The sequence below is a fragment of the Rattus norvegicus genome, chromosome 2 (assembly GCF_021556685.1).
Source record: "Rattus norvegicus strain SHRSP/BbbUtx chromosome 2, alternate assembly SHRSP_T2T, whole genome shotgun sequence".
NCBI lineage: Eukaryota > Metazoa > Chordata > Mammalia > Rodentia > Muridae > Rattus > Rattus norvegicus.
In genome coordinates, this window is record NC_141535.1 from 250440774 (window position 1) to 250459057 (window position 18284).

An 18284-nucleotide genomic window follows, 5' to 3' on the forward strand; every position below is an offset into this window, starting at 1 on the left:
AAAAATTGGTCTGAATTTCTCTTTATTGAGTTTTTGTGTTGTTTAGGTATCACGATGATTGAGGCCTCATAGAATATATCTGTCAATGTTCCTTCTGTTTATATTTTGTGGAATAATTTGAAGTATACTGATGTTAGTGCTTTTTTGAATGTCTGGTAGATTTCTGCCATAAAACCATTTGGTCCTGGAATATTTTTCTTTATTGAGATACTTTTCATTACTGCTTCTATTTTCTTAGGGACTATAGGACCATGAAGATCATTTACCTGATCTTGATTTAACTTTGGTAAATGGTGTCTGTCTTGAAAATTATCCATTTTGTTTAGATTTATTTTTAGGATCACAGACTTTTGAAGTAAGACTTAATGATTTTTTAAATTTCATCAGTGTCCCTTTTATGTCTCCATTTTAATTTTTGATTTTGTTAACTTGGTAACATGACATTTCTCCAATTTCTTTATGAAGGTAATTAGTACTATGAACTTTCTTCTTAGTACTCGTTTCATGGTATCCCATTAGTTTGATTACATTGTGCATTCATTTTCAATAAATTCTACAAAAATTTTAATTTCTTTATTCATTTCTACCCTAAGTCATTGATCATTGAATAAAGTTGTTCTGTTTCCACAAATTTGTAGCCTTTATCATGTTTTTGTTGTTGAAGTTGAACTATAATTCATGATGGTTTGATAAAAAAAGCAAGAAGTTATTTCAAATTTCTGGTATCTGTTGAGGCTTTCTTTATTATCAAGTATATGGTCATTTTGGAGAAGATTCTGATTAGTGATGAAAAGTAATATGCATTTGTGTTTGTGTGAAATGTTCTGTAAATGCTTGTTAGGAGACAAATAATGTCTGTTAGATTATGTTTCAATGACTTGTTCATTGGTCAGAGATGTATATTGAAGTCTCCTACTGTTAATGTGTGTAGTTCAGTGTACAATTTAAGCTTTAGTAATGTTCCTTTAATAAATGTGGGTACCATTTAATTTGGGGCATAAATGTTCAGAATCAAAAGATCATCTTGGTGGATTTTTCTTTCAATGAGTATGAAGTATCCTTCCCCATCCCTTTTGACTACTTCTGTTTGACCTTTTTTTTTTTCTGTTTGACCTTTTATTTTTACTAGATATTATAATGAGTAGTCCGGTTTATTTTTTTGAGTCAGTGTACTTTGTCACTGAGATGGTGTTTCTTTTATGCACAGAATGATGGATCTTGTTTTATATGCAATCTGTTAGCCTGTGTTTATTTATTGTGAAACTGGGTCCACTGATATTGAAAGATATAAATGACAAATAGTTATTAATTCATGTTATTTTGATGTTGGTGATGGTACTGTTTGCATGTGCATGTACATGCATGCCAGTGTGCACGTACGTGTGATTCTCTTCTTTTGATTTTGGTGCTGTTAAATTATTTGTTTCTTGTCTTTTTGAGTATGGTTAGCCTCATTTAGTTAGAGTTTTTCTGCTAGTATCCTCTGTAGGGATGGATTAGTAGAAAGATATTGTTTATATTCAGTTTTGTCATAGAATCTTATTCTTCATCTATGGTGACTGAAAGCTTTGCTAGGTATAGTAGTCTGGGCTGGTATCTGTGATCTATTAGAGACTGTAAAGACATATGCCCGTCCCCTACTGGCTTTTGAAGTATCTGTTGAGATGTCTGGCATAATTCTATTAGGTCTGTTTTTATATGTTACTTGACCTTTATCTCTTGCAGCTATTAATATTCTTCCTTTGTTCTGTATATTTAGCATTTTGATTTTTATTGGATATTTTATTCATTTTCATTTAAAATATTATGCCTTTTCCTGGTTCCCCTCCAGAAAACCCTTATCCCACCCTCCTTCACCCTGCTTCTGTGAGGGTACTCATCCACCCATCAACCCACTCCTGTCTTCCCACCCTGCGATTCCCTTATACTGGGGCATCAAGTCTTCCCAGGATCAAGGGCTTCTTCTTATATTGATGCCAGACAATGCCACCCTCAGCTACATATGCTGCTGGAGCCATGAGCCCCCACATGTGTACTCTTTTGTTTGTGGTTTAGACCCTGGGAGCTCTGGGAGGATATGATGGTTGATACTGTTATTCTTCCTATGGGGTTGCCAACCCCATCACTTTCTTCAGTCCTTTCTCTAACTCCTCCACTGGGGACCCCATTCTTAGGACACTGGTTGGCTATGAGCATCTGTCTTTATATTTGTCAGGTTCTGGCAGAGTCTCTCAGGAGACATCTATATCAGTCTCCTGTCAACAAGCACTTCTTGGCATCTGCAATAGTGTGTGGGTTTGGTGTCTTTATATGGGATGAATCTCTGGATGGCCTTTCCTCCAGTCTCTGCTCCACACTTTGTCTCTGTATTTCCTCTCTTGAGTACTTTGTTCTCCCTCGTAACAAGGACTGAAGCATACACACTTTGGTCTTCCTTCTTCTTGAGGTTCATGTGTTCTATGAATTGTATCTTGGGAATTCTAAGCTTTTGAATTAATACCCACTTATCAGTAAGTGTATACCATGTGTGTTTCTTTGTGTTTTTGTTACCTCACTAGGATGATATTTTCTAGTTATACCCATTTGCCTATGGGTTTCATGAAGTCATTGTTTTAAATAGCTGAGTAGTACTTCATTGTGTGAATGTATCACATTTTCTGTATCCATTCATCCAGTGAAGGATATCTGGGCTCTTTCTAGCTTCTGGCTGTTATAAATAAGGCTGCTATGATCATAGGGGAACATATGCCCTTTTTATATGTTGGAGCATCTTTTGGGTATATGCCCAGGAGTGGTATAGCTGGGTCCTCAGGTATTACTATGTCAAATTTTCTAAGGAACTGCCAGACTGATTTCCACAGTGGTTGTACCAGCTTGCAATCCCAATAACAATGAAGGAGTGTTCCTATTTCGCCATATCCTCACCAGCATCTGCTGTCACCTGGGCTTTTAATCTTAGCCATTCTGCCTGGTGTGAGTTGGAATCTCAGAGATGTTTTGATTTGCATTTCCCTGATGACTAAGGATGTTGAGCATATCTTTAGGTGTTTCTCAGCCATTTGGTATGGCTCAGTTGAAAATTCTTTGTTTAGCTCTGTGCTCCATTTTTTAATAGGGTTATTTGTTGCTCTGGCATCTAACTTCTTGAGTTCTTTGTTTATATTAGATGTTTGCCCTCTTTCCCCAATCTGTTGGTTGCTGTTTTATCCTACTGACAATTTCCTTTGTCTTGCAAAAGTTTTGAAACTTTGTGAAATCCCATTTGTTGATTGTTGATCTTAGAGCATAAGCAATTGTTTTCTGACAGGAAAATTTCCCCCATGCCCATGTGTTTGAGGCTCTTCCCCACTTTCTCTTCTATTAGTTTTAGTGTATCTGGTTTTATGTGGAGGTCCTTGAATGATTATTATATGGCAGGAGGATTTTGTTTTCTGTTCCAATCTAATTGGTTCTTTTTAAACATTTTCCATGTTTATGGGTTTCCCTTTATTTAGTTTGGAAAATTTTCTTCTATGATTTTGTTGAAGATATTTTTAGGCCTTTGAGTTTGGAATCCTCTCCTTCTATTCCTAATATTCTTAGATTTTTGTCTTTTCATTATGTCCTAAATTCCCTCATATACTGTGTTAGAAACTTTTTTGGTTTAAAATTTCCTTTGACATATGTGTCAACTTCTTCTATGGTATCATTTATGCCTAAGTGTTTCTCTTTCATCTCCTGTATTCTTTTGGTGATACTGTAGTTCCTCCTCTTTCTTAGGTTTTACATCTCTGGGATTGCCTCAGCTTGTGATTTCTTTATTGCTTTTATTTCTATTTCAGTTCTTCAATAGTTATATTAATTTTCCTCGCTTCTTTGATTGTATTTTCCTTTATTTCTTTTTTTTTCATTTTTTTACCTTTTATTAAGTATATTTTCCTCTCAGGCAATATAATTTGAATGCAATTTCCCCTCCCTTTATTACCTCAGGTCTTCCCCATCTCATTTATCTGGACCCATTTCCTTTCTGAATCTCAAAGAGATTATCTGAGGTAACAACTAAGCATAATAAAACAAAATGTAATAATATAAAACAAAAGTTCATCATACCAAAGTTGGACAAGGTAATTTGACAAGATAACCCATGAGAAAACTAAAAATGACCCACACAAAAGCACAAGAATCATAGATCCATTCATTCACACATTCAGAAATACCATGAAAGTACTCAAATGAAAGTTATAATATATTCAGATGAATTTATGAAAATCCACATAGGCACAGTGCTTATTCCTTCAGATTCTATGAATTAATATGAGCTTTTCTTAGTTTTTTAAAGGGTCTTGTTTTCCTGATGTTTTCTGTGTCAGTCTACTCCATTCCTTCTGATTCTTTTTTCATTAGGTTCTCTGAGGTCTGAGGGGATTGATGCATACATCCTAAATAAATACATTTCTTGCTTCAGAGGTAAAAGAAGTTATTAGAGATTAATTGTATAAGATCTGTCATGTATTTGACCAGAGACATTAATTTATTTACACTAACTAGGTAACAATATTATTTGTGTTTTTAATTATTTTGAATATTCCAATTAACATTTAAGTAAATTTTATCAATTAGAAAATGTAAATGCATACATTAATGATTTTTTTAATTCTTTAACCTTTTTTTATAGTCCAGTCTTTAGCCCCATCTCAGTCTACCCTCTGACTGCTCTATATAGTATACCTCCTACCCTGTCTCCAAGAGGATATACCTACCTCCACACCCCCACCCCACCAGACCTCCCTACTCCCTGGCACCTCAAGGCTCTTGAGGGTTTGGTGCATCTTCTCTCACTGAGTCAAGACCCTACAGTCCTCTACTGTATATTTTTGGGGCCTCATATCAGCTATAGTCTTCCTATAGGGTTACTCTCCTCCTCAGCTTTTATCACCTTTTCCCAAATTCAACCACAGGGTCACTAGCTTCTGTCCATTGGTTGAGTGTAAATATCTGCATCTGACTCTTTCAGACTGTATTTATTTATATTTATTCATTTCCTATTTATGGGCTCTACTCGTTTGATTGTATTTTCTTGCATTTCTTTAAGCAATTTATTAATTTCTTCCATAAAGCCATCTTTATAAGATCAGATTTAAGGTCAGTTTCTTGTGCTTGAGGTGTTTTAGAGTATGCAGGTCTTGCTATAGTAGGATAGCTGGGTTCTGGTTATGTCATACTGTCCCAACTTTTGTTGATTTTGTTCTTACGTTGGCCTTTTGCCATCTGGTTATCTCTAGGGCTGTCAGGCCTGGTAGTCCCTGATGTCAGCAGGCCTCTGGGGCTGTAGATAGAGCTGGTAGTTCCTGAGGGTAGTAGTCCTCTGGGAATGAGGGTAGAACTTGTTGTCCCAGGTGCCAGCAGACCTTCAGAGATGCAGGCAGAGCTGGTGTTTTCTATTCTTATGTTTGCCTTTTGCCGTCTGGTTGTGCCTAGTGTTGGCAGGCCTGATCTTCCCTGATGGCTTCAGGCCTAAGGGATTGCAGGTAGAGGTTTACACCAGAAGATGGAACCCAGAAGGGACAGGACAGACCTTTAGACTGCTGGGATTGTTAGGAGACACAACTGGAAGGGGCTTTTGGAATGTTAGGTCCAACCTGGTTGCCCTTGGTGACAGCAGGTCTCCAAGGATACAAGCAGAGCTGTGACCCAGGAAATAAAGAGGGAACAGGGTGAAACTTGCTGCTATTGAGCTTGCCCAGAAGGGCTAGAGAATTGTCTTTATTCTTTCTGATCATTATCTGGAGAAAAATAACAATATTGAAATGTGACTGGATAAGTTTAATGTTATGTTAATCCATTTTTTGCTTATTTTTCTCTTGATACCATATTTTCATTATCTCTCCCTTGACAATATGAGAAACTGTGCAAATTTAAAATACATTTTTCACAACAGTTCTGAGGGTTTGCAACTTAAGAACCACAATGTTTCAATTATCTCTATGTAATCTTAAAGTGTAATATTGTATCTTCAAAGTAAAATATATAAATGTTTGATGTAATTGAGTTGCAAACTAGGCTTCCTCTGAAAATCTGAGAACAAATAGCATAAAACTTAAAGTCACAGTTGGAGGCTTGGGGTAAAGAAAGGAAATGATCTTGAGTAGGAAGAGAAGCTCTAGAATTTTCTATTAGATTTTTCAGAGGAAGAGAACTTCACAATATGCCCTTTTGTTGCCTGTGGTTACCATCAAAGTATCATCAACACAGTTTTCCACAAAGCATGCCTCTAAATAGTTCTGCAGTTGTTGCCACCTCTGGTGAGAGGAAAGGATTGCTGTATTCTCTGTTCTAATTCAATTCTGTAAGTATTGATTGAGCTCCTGACATGTGTTCAGCCACGGTTGACCCGACTTGAAGCTGTAGAATCTGGCTGCCTATATTTACTGCTTCAGATAGGGCAGGAAAGCTTTAATCCTACATTGCTGTCTCCCTCACCCTCCTCTTTCCTGCAGCACATGAAACTCTGTTCTGTCTCCCAAACTCTAAAATGCATTCTCCTGCAAGATATATTTAATGAGTAAATGTCTTAAAGGTGCTCCCATGTTGGGAAATACTGCCATCTGTATGTTCTCTTGGAGATTTTTCATGTTGCACATGACTTAGTACAAAGACTAATATACTTCTTAGTTTTATGATGTTCTCCAGGGTTATTTGACCACAGATTTCTTCCCCTTCTTTTTTACTTTCCCTTTCTTCTTATATTTTATTTTGTTTTGTTTTAATATTTTATTACTGAAATAGGATATTATTTTTGAACTCAACTAATGAAGCTCCATCTGCCTGAACTCCCCATCCTCCGAGTGCTGGAATTAAAGGCATGTGTTACTATACCTGTTTCCCTTAGATTTAAATGTTGGTCCAGACTTTGAGCTATAGCTAGTCAGAAGAAAATCCAGTTCTAAAAGAGGTTGAACTGACACATCTTATTGTTGTCATCTATTTCTATGTAACACTGGTCAAGCTATTTTACTCTCAATATGTAAATAGCATCCATTCCACAGAACTTTGAACTTCAGTACAAGTGAGGCCATTACTACCAAACAGCATGTCTAAAATTGACCATCTCCCAATCATTTACACCAGCCTTGCTCAGAGAACCATTTTTTAGTTAAAGGCAATTCTTTTTAGATACTAAGATAATGGGATGGTAAATAACCCCTTTTGTTGGAATGACCACACTGCCTGCATCCTATGGAGATCTGATTTTCTCATTTGTCTAAAGACTTCAAGAAGCTGCTGAGAAGATAATCTCTTGAAGCCTTAGCATTTCAAGTTACAGGGTACTTACTGTTTACTGAGTTATCCTGTCATACCACATATTGAATACCTAGCCAGTTATGCCAATTTTTATAGTTCTCAGTACAGATGATGTATCTTCTAGATTAGATTATGAGATTCTAAGGTAAAAAAAAATTCATACATGGCATTTAGCATACTGCTTGAATGAACTACAGAAATATCCTACAGATGACTGTTGAATGATTGCAGGATTCCTAGAATTCCCTTTAGTTGATTAATTTTCTTCATTCACTTGATCTCCATCTACTATATGGAGTAGTAGAAACTGCTTGTTGTGGGAAGATATCCTGAGGACATGAGACGACCAGGATCTGGCAAGGTTCAAAACTGTCAGAAAGAGGTCAATTGGAGAAGTACAAGGTAGCTGTTTTAGAGAAATGAATCGGTGTACCTGGGAATGAAGGGAGAATAGCAAATTCTATACATCAAGGCAGCAGAATACATATTGCCCAGAGCAGAATCCTATGTGGCAGGGATTCATGGAAATGAAGGGCGATCTGGCACAGAGCAAGAGTTGTGTTGAGGCATGTTTAACTCTGGGATCAGAAGGAGTAGGGCCAATAAACCCCCCTACTCCTGCCCCAAGCCTTCATTATCCAGTGCCATAGCCCTATGCTCCTGCATCTGTACTCCCACCCAGTAGGTCACATAGCCTAGTAGCCAGGTTAAATTTCCTCTCCCCCTTTAAGGTCATGTCCAGCAGCACCTGGAGTTCCTCCTTATGTGAAGGAGGCATTTCCAGTGCTCTGGCCCTGGCCAATGATGTATAATCAAGGTTATGTAGCCTTTGTTCACCACATTACATGAGATGTCTCACAGAAACTATCTCTGAGAGTTTATTCTCATTGTGTTAACAGACACCTGAGGTCTCTCCTGCTCCCAGCGGGCAGATCACACTCTGTTGGTTGGGGAAGCAGAATCTGAACCACAGAATCCCATATCAGGGCTTTGATGAATCTTTGGACAAGGCAGTTTCAACTCTTGGTGATCTATGTCTAGTTTGGAGACATGGATTTACAGAACTAGTAATCTGAGCAGTTTAGTGTTATAAACACAGCATCTACTCTGTTCCCATTCTCAGGGGTTCTAACACACATTTATGCTGCAGTAGCTGTGAGATGCCAGAGAGCAACTTTAAGCTTATTAAGTCTTGATTTCCTTATATAATTTTCCGGGTGTTAATTATACTGTTTATTCTAATCTGCTATTATGATAGAATACTTAAGTGACAAAATACTTGTATTAGATAATACATACATGGTTGAAATTCATTTCTCAAAGTTCTGAAGGCCAGAAAGCCTGAGGTCAGAAGATTTTCTATTAAGCTTACCTTCTGCTTCAAAGATGGTGGCATCTCTCTGTTTCATCACATAGTAGATAGGCAACATAGGGATGGAGACTCTAGTCATTTTATTATACTTGTCCCAGTAATAAAGGCAGAATGTTCACAACTTAGTCGCCTTAAAAATTCCCCAGCACTTAAATAATCACTTTGAGGTTTAAATCCAAGCATGTATTTTGGAAGGCCACATATGTGTAGGCCATAGCCCATATTTACTTCATACCTTACTTGTGAATATTAAGTGAGTTAGTATGCCACATGCTTAGACAAATGTCTTCTGTAAACTGGTCATCCCATAGCCATTATGTTATTGTACTGCCATTTTGACTTTTATGGTGTGTTTCCATGACAATTCTTTATTAGTAGTCTCACTTGTCAGGGGAACAACTGTAAAAAAATTACAGAAATACTCCAAATCCCAGTGTCTTGAGACATTAGTCTCTTGACTAATTAGAAGAATTGCTTTTCCTATAATCTTTCATCAGTGACCTTTAGACACAGTAAGCTTTTATCTCCTGTTTTTGGTAGCTAGATATCTCTGTGGTTCTTCTGTTTGATGGCAACATGTGGTTTTAATGCATTTTTTATATACCTTGTATATAAAAAATATGGATGTACCTTATATACAATTGGTCCCTAGTGTTCTCTACCAGATAGGCAGGAAATCTCTTGTTTCTAGAGAAGAGTTACTATTCTGGGTAAGGGCTCAATAATAAGAACTCTGGATTACACAGCAATGATATTTATCTCATATCACCATTATCTCCTTCATTGAACATTTGGGCATGAACTCTTATAGCATCACATACATAACTTTCTCTAGGTCTGAATATTCATGAGTTGTAGAATAAATAATAAATAGAAAGAAGGTATAAACATAGAATAGAAGGAGTAAAGGAAACATTTGAATTAGATTTGTCAGGGACATATTTTGGAAATAAGTGGGCTATGGACTACATTTAGGTCTGAAAGAATGAATGTCCTTTAATATACAGAATTATTTGATGTTTCATCTATATTTTTGGCAACCCCAAAATGAAAAAAAAACCTGTGTTCTTTGTCTACAGTTGTCTGGAAGAAGAATTGTTAAAACAAAATGGCACTACTGATGAGAAAGCACATGAGGACAAAACCACAAACCACAGTAGCCAGAGAAATCACTGTAAAATCCAGTGCCTTAATTTACAATTCCCATTACCAATGTCCTTTTGATATTTTTGTCTGAATAATATTAAATACAGTTCATGAGTCACACATAACATCCAGGATAAAAGAGAAACAGATACAAAGAAAAAAATCTTGGGAATTAAAATTATCATAGAAACAAAACATAGTAGATATTTCAAGAATGGATCAGAAGTGAAAGTTAAGAGAAAGTCTAAGAAACAGTACTCAAACTTTAAAACTAATACTGAAATATCTAAAAACCAAAAATAACAAAAATAAAAAAGCAAACAAAATAAATACAAAATTTATATTGAAAATTTAAAGCATTTCTGAGAAATTTTAAGACATCTATTTTCAGTTGCAGGGGTCACCAAAAAACATCCATCAACTAGAACAACTATTTGGGCCTTTTAGAACAATTATCAAAATGCAAAGATTCCAGAAGCTTATAGAGAGTCAAAGACTGAAGTTAAATAGATGTGTTCCAAAATTTAAAACAAGCCCTTAAGGTATCCAGCGTTGAAAGACAATATAGCTGTCAAAAGTCTGAGTGTATCTCTGCAGGTAAAGACAGGTGAGGGATTCTGCTCTAATATGTATGCTATGCAGTAAGTGTCCAAAACCCTGTGTAAGAATGCAGTGCAGTGGGTTTGGGGATTTAGCTCAGTGGTAGAGCACTTGCCTAGCAAGCGCAAGGCCCTGGGTTCGGTCCCCAGCTCTGAAAAAAAGAAAAGAAAAAAAAAAAGAATGCAGTGCAGTGGTGGAGAGAACAAGCATTGCCTAGTCCTCACAGTCCAGCTATGAAGTAGGTAATCCACACCCAGTTGCTAGAAGCCATAGAGAGTCACTTTTCACGTGGATTTGCACTTGAGACTCTTCAAATTTCAAATCTCTGTACTGGCTGGTTTTGAAAGTGAACTGGATACAAGCTGAAGTTATCACAGAGAAAAGAACCTCCCTTGAGGAAATGACTGTATGAGATCCAGCGGTAAAGTATTTTCTCAATTAATGATCAGGAGTGGGAGGACCTAGTCCACAGTGGGTCGTGCCATCCCTGGGTTGGTAGTCCTGGGTTCTAAAAGAAAGCAAGCTGAGCTAGCCAGGGAAAGCAATCCAGTAAGCAACATTCTTCGTGGTCTCTATATTAGCTCCTGTTTCCAGGTTTCTGCCATGTGTGAGTTCCAGTCTTGACTTCCTTTGGTGATGTATGGAAATGTAAGCTGAATAAACCCTCCTCCCCTCCAAAAATCTGAGTGAAAAAGTAATAATTCTGACCTGTAATTTTAAACAGAAAGAATGTATTAATTGAAAACAAAGAGCTGAAAATTATGTTAGTAACTCAATGTACATATAGTGACCAAAACAACACAGTTGCTTTAGTGGTTTCAACACTTTTCACATTTCCATACTTGAGACTGAGCTCCTAAAATGTGAACGCCTCATGACATATATCAACCAACCAAACCTCATCTCACTTACCCAAAAATCAAATTTCTGATAGGTCTACTGTACAAAAGATTATAGAAATGAGAAATAGCTTGGCAATTGCATTTACTGTCTTCAGTTACTATACAGTAGTGTTAATACCAACTGTCAGCTAATACACATAAAAATTGAAGGTGAAAATTTTAACAGCCTGAATTTAGGCTTATGGATTTAGAAAATGAAGAAATTTTTAAGCTTAGGAAAACAATATCATTTTTATTCAGCTGGAGAGGTGTTTGAGGTAGTCTTTAGTCTGGAAACACATAGTTTTCAAAAGCTATAGCAAGAAAGCATGTAAGAATATTTAGGAATAAAGGCAGACATTTAAGGACTAAACATCAATGCAATTCAGAATAAACTACAAATTTGATATGAGAGGTCATATTTGCTGAATTTAGAGCTTAAAGTGAGAGTAATTACCATTTGTTACCTCTTGTAAAAATATTAAGGCATATGCAGCAGAGGTGTTAAAGAGCTCACCAGACTTATGATGGGTCACAAGACCTAGACATTCTGCTCCATGTCATCACAATCTGCTACTTTGAGATATAATGCAAGATCCTAAACTTCAACAGCAGAAACTGAGCATGAATCAGGAGAGATTATAATGACCATGAACAAAGTCAGATCAAATTGTCCAACCAAAAAATCTTGGTAGCAATCCTAATTAAAGACCATTTGAAGATGAGAGCTGCAGCTATCTGCAAATTAGATGCTTGCAGAGACAGGTTCACAAGCTATAAGGAACAGCAAAATTTAAACCTCCACAGAGCTATCTGAAATCCTGTTTCTGACCCAAATCCCCATGGACAGGCTGTATTCAGAAGTAACCTGCTGCCTTTCAGAATGCTATTTCTTCTATTGCTTTTATCTCACCAGGTAGAGAATCATCACAGAGCTTGAGAGAACAAGAAGCTGAAAATATCCCTTTAGTGCATCTTCACCGATCAGGACAGATATTTTTAGCAAGTGATTGTCTGTCAAATATGAGTCACGTGGCATGTCACCTTAATGATCTGTGAGCGTTTGCAAGTCCCTGAAAAGTGACAGCTGCAAATGAGAATTTAGTAGGTTCCACTAAGCAAGCAGAGCATTGATCAAATATATTGGCAGGAGCCATAATCAAAGCAAAGTGTCAGTAGAGACACTTAGGATCCTCCAGGTGATGAAGCACTTTCTGACCAAGCATCAGGCAGAGCTATTTCTGGAGTCTGGTTAATGCTGCCAAAAACTGCCACACTTTAGTTATTTGCTACATTTAAGACATTTTTCCCCATTGAAGATTTGTTATTAGATAACATTTTAAAGATAGATGAAATGCTAATTACTGTATGCCACATTCTTTGTGAAATTTTAAATGGAAATCCTGGTTTATCTGTACTTATTTGTCATTGATATCCTGCATTTCAGACCAGAAGTGTTATTTACTTTCCTTGCCCTGTTGGATGCCGGCTATAGGTGACAAAGCCCATGGCACTGGTAATCACCCGCCTTGAAGCAAGGAGATTTCTGCTTCTTATTTTCCCTAGAGATAAGTGAAGAAAATTCCTGAAAAATCTTCCTGAGGTTGTTTATCTTTGATTAAAATATGGTTTACTGGGTTAAGACTAAGATGAATAGGTTTGGGTATAAAGCTCTGGGCTGTATTTTGGTTATCCCAGAAGGCAATAAAATGATGCTAGAATAATAACAGTATGTTTCTGTAGGGATGCTCAAGTTCCCCTTTTATTCAATTATTCAGTGCAATATTATTAAATATTTTTGATTCAGTATTTATCATTGTTGGGTCATAGATCTACCTATAATTATGTCAGCTTCTCTCAGATTCTCCCTTTAACTCATGGTGAAGACAGTTTTTGCTCTCCTAGGATTTTTGTTTATCCAAATGAATTTGCAAATTGGTCTTTCTAACTCTATGAATAATTGAGTTGAAATTTTGATGGGGATTGCATTGAATCTGTAGATCACTTTTGACAAGATGGACATTTTTACAATATTAATCCTGCCAATCCATGAGCATGGGAGAGATTTTCTTCAATTTCTTTCTTCAGAGACTTGATGTACCTGTCATACAGATTTTTTACTTACTTGGTTAATCACACCAAGGTATTTTATATTACTTGTGACTATTGTGAAGTGTGTCATTTCCCTAATTTCCTTCTCAGCCTGTTTTCCCTTTGAGTAGAGGAGGACAATTGATTTGTTTGAGTTAATTTTATATCCAACCACTTTCTGAAATTGTTCATCAGGTTTAGGAGTTCTCTGGTGGAACTTTTGGGGTAACTAAAGTATAATATCATATTTTCTGCAAATAATGATATTTCGAATTCTTCCTTTCCAATTTGTATTCCTTTGACCTCCTTTTGTTGTCTGATTGAATACTGTATTGAATAGGTAGGGAGAGAGTGGGCAGTCTTGTCTAGTCCCTGATTTAAGTGAAATTGTTTCAAGTTTCTCTCCATTTAATTTGATGTTGACTACAGGTTTGCTGTATATTGCATTTACTATGATTAGGTATGGGCATTGAATTCGTGATCTTTCCAAGACTTTTAACATGAAGGGGTGTTGAATTTTGTCATGTGCTTTCTCAGCATCTAATGAGATGATCATGTGAGTTTCTTCTTTGAGTTTGTTTATATAAGTGGATTACATTGATATATTTCCATATATTGAACCATCTCTGCATCCCTGGGATGAAGCCTACTTGATCATAATGGATGATCATTTTATTGAGTATTTTTGCATCAATATTCATAAGTGAAATTGGTCTGAAGTTCTTTTTCTCTGTTGGGTCTTTGTGTGGTTAGGTATAAGTGTAATTGAAGCTTCATAGAAGAAATTTGGTAGCGTTCCTTCTGTTTCTATTTTGTGGAATAGTTTGGATTGCAAGCTAGTTCAACCACCTTGGAAATCAGTCTGGAAATTGGACATAGTACTACCTCAGGACTCAACTATACCACTCCTGGGCATATACCCAAAAGATTCTGCAACATGTAACAAGGACACATGCTCCAGTATGTTTATAGCACCCTTATTTATAATACCCAAAAGCTGTAAAGAACCAAGATGTCCCTAAACAGAGGAATGATACAGAAAATGTTGTATATTTACACAATGGAATCCTACTCTGCTATTAAAAACAATGACTTCATGAAATTCATAGGAAAATGAATGGGACTAGAAAATATCATCCTAAGTCAGCTAACACAAACACAAAATAACACATATTGTATGCACTCACTGATACGAAGATATTAGCCCCAAAGCTCAGATTACCCAACATACAATCCACACACCACATGAAGCTCAAGAAGAAGGACCACCAAAATGCAGATACCTCAGTCCTTCTTAGAAGGGGGAAGAAAAATATTAGAAGGTGGAAATATGGAGACAGTTTGGAGCAGGGACTGAAAGAAAGGCTATCCAGAGACTGATTTACCTGGTGATCCATCTCTGGGTTTTTAGAAAAGTAGAAGGTTTACAATTTCTCTATTAGCCCTTTCTTTTCCTATTTCTGTTTTGTGTCTCAAAAACTTAGTACCCAAAGTTTTTAATTAATACAGAATTGTGCAAAAGTATATCACCACAAAAGTTGTAATCCCAAATGTTTCCCTAAATTTAGAAGAAGCATTCCTTTCTAAGTAACGTTCCACTAAGAAGAAACCTAACCTGTCCCTTTGGAAATCTAGAAAATAAGAAGCTAAATAAGGACAAAATAATGATGCTACTATTGCTTTTCTTTACATAGATTTGAAAACTTAACCCTAAACACACACACACACACACACACACACACACACACACACACAGATAAAGACATGTCCACACAAAAACACACAGACACATATGCAACCACGCATGCATTCACAGACATATGCACATCCATACACACAGACACATGCACCCACAAACACACACACACACACACACACACACACACACACACACACAGAGGCATACATACACCTTCATGGGCATTTCTTTAAGCTAATGATCACAGGCTAAGTTTAGTATTTGAAGAGCAATTTTAAGTCATTTGAAACATCTCTCACTACCGTTCCCTTCCTTCCTTCCTTCCTTCTTTCCTTCCTTCCTTCCTTCCTTCCTTCCTTCCTTCCTTCCTTCCTTCTTTTCCTTGAGTAAAACAAAACCAGGAGAATTAGAAGAGGTGACACATCTCACTTACCTATTTTCACCTGGCTAGTATGGATCAGAAGTGGCCCCTGTGATACATTTTTCACTTCCTTACATTCTGCCTGTCATGATACAACAAACTCAAACATCAACATATGTTTGCCTGCACCTGTTCAGCAGTATGAGCCCTCTCCACACCATGGGAACAAAGAAAAAAATTAAAAAACAAAAACAAAAAAACCAAACAACCTCTACCAAAGTTTTGCAAGCTTTTATTGGGAACCAGAAGTACCCAGAGTCTCACTCAAGTAGCACACAGTAGCACAATATCTACCGTTTCCTACTTTGACCAAGATTTTAAACATTTGCATTAATCAACTGCATATTTATTGCTCAGTAGTCTTTAAACTTAGCACAATTTTCTTCATTCCTTTGAAAAGTTAAATTAGCAGTAAACCCCTCCTTCACCATTGCCTGTCATTTACTGTTGTAAAATGATTGGTGTTACAAATAATTCAAATCTTTCATTTTATGTATGTGTAGAGCCTATTTGCTTTGTTTATATTTTAAAAAGCTACATGATTGCTTAGATCAGGAATAAGGGGAAGACAATTTCTTCTTTGAATTAATTTAATTCAATGATCCAACATTAAAGAAAAAGGTAAGTTATTCTTCTGTCTTGATTTATGTTTTTACACTACTCCTTTTGCCAGGAGTTTAAGAGAAATATTTGGATTTTAATGTGAAATGATTTGAAAGTAAATCATCTATGCAATGGCTCTGATCTATAGGCCAAAAGTCTGATGTAGGAGAACTATCACACATTGAACAAGGAATACTAAGATATAAAGAACTGCAAATAAATAAAAGTATCAAGTCATTCAATTGGTAAATGGGCTGATGAACTAAAGTAAACATCTCTCAAAAAATAAGATAAATTCAAAATAAATATTTGAAAAAAAACACTCAACATGCTTATCCATTACGAAAACATAAATTAAAACTCATGTTTCCATCTCATTCTAGTCAGAATATGCAAAGTGTGAAAATTGTTAACATGTACTTTTGGCAGTTCATGGAAAAGGTAGGAAAGGGACATTGTACTGGCTAGTTTTGTGTGTCAACTTGACACAAGCTGGAGTCAACACAGAAAAAGGAGCCTCAGTTGTGAAAATGCCTTCACGAGATCCAGCTGTAAAGCATTTTCTCAATTAGTGATCAAGGTGGGAGGACCCAGTCTATTGTGGGTGGTGCTGTCCCTGGCCTGGTGGTCTTGGGTTCTATAAGAGAGCAAGCTGAGCAAGCCAGGGGAAGCAAGCCAGTAAGAAACATCCCTCCATGGCCTCTGCATCAGCTCCTGCTTCCTGACCTGCTTGAGCTCCTGTCCTGACTTTCTTTGGTGATGAAACAGCAATGTTGAAGTAAGCTAAATAAACCTTTTCCTCCCCAACTTGCTTCTTGGTCATAATGTTTGTGCAGAAATAGAAACCCTGACTAAGACAGACATTGATGGAAGAATTAAGCCACTAGAAGTATATTTGAAGAAGATATTATATCCTGGGACCCTGGCAGTTTTGTGAATTATTACTCTGCTCTGCCAAAAGTTCCCCTGCATTGTGCTCCATACCATTACATACCCAGGTAAAAAGAATAGAGCAATATGTATACTGACAGAAATCTTGAACCAAAGTAATTATATCCTTCTTTAAACTATTAATCTGGATTACTTTGTTACTACAATGTAATTGTGATTAAGATAACCTGGATGTTTTTGGTGGTTTGTATAGACCAAATGTTCACAAGCTTAGCTGGCTATTTCAGTAAAATTACAGTTCCAAATCAATGAAAAATTCTTTCCAATAATCCCTTATATGTACATATACAGTGAACATTTTTGATACTATCTAGTGAAATCTATGTAACAGTATTTCTTTTTATTGTTGAAAGTTACTCCTACTCTTCCAAGTAAGGAGAAATAGAATATAGTTCCATAAAAGGACAATGAGAAAAGCAGAACAGGAGTATGAAGTGAGGAGGAAAATGTAAGGGCATGATAAAGGAGAGAATATAGATATTCCTATCTGATACTAATAGCCTTTTGAAAAGTCACTCTGGACTCTTAAAATGGAATTTGAATAGAGGAAATATATAAAGGAGACAGTACTCCAACTAGACATCAACTAGACATCACAGGTTCCTAAGTAAAACACCCAATACCATGAATGGGTTACATCTTGTTGATTCATTGACCAAATGGGCCTCATAGATTCCCCCAAACATTACAGGCTATATCTAATATTTTTTACCATCCACATTAGAGTAAGATCCTTCTTCTGAAGATACCATTTACTTATGTCATTGAACATGGAAAAATTGAGTTGGTTCCCAATTACAAGGTTTGCATTTACTAGTGTTACTATTACTAGTATTAATAGTTCTGGATAGTACTTTATAAACTAGAGTGAGTAAAAAATAATTATCTTACCCAGCTACAGACTCTTCAAATTACGAAACTGACCTGACAGCAAGTTGTACCAGTGCCATAGTGGCACTAAGGTAATGTACCACTTTTAAACTTGTATTTAATACCCAGTCTTGACACTGTTAGCAAGGCCAAGAACATGATACTATACAGGTTGTAGATCCTAGGAAAAACAACCTAATATTATTCTGCAAAATAAACATAGCAACAAAACAACTATTGACATATTTCTATACCAATAAATCATCGTTTTATCACTTAACCCTCTTCAGATAAGCTTCTTCTTGCAGTACTTGGTAATTAACATAGAGATCCACAATTGCACAGTATGAAGAACTGAAATGACTATGT

The 18284-nt window shown here is 36.4% G+C and overlaps 1 long non-coding RNA gene across 1 annotated transcript in view; it reads left to right on the forward strand.

The window, feature by feature from the left end:
* The first annotated feature begins 6203 nt into the window (after positions 1-6203).
* The window catches only part of LOC102550475 (uncharacterized), a 41314-nt gene continuing 29233 nt past the window's right edge, over positions 6204-18284 (forward strand). The window contains exons 1-2 of the long non-coding RNA XR_015672794.1: positions 6204-6325; positions 17941-18007. This is a non-coding gene — a long non-coding RNA (uncharacterized LOC102550475). The remainder of the gene's footprint in view (positions 6326-17940; positions 18008-18284) is intronic.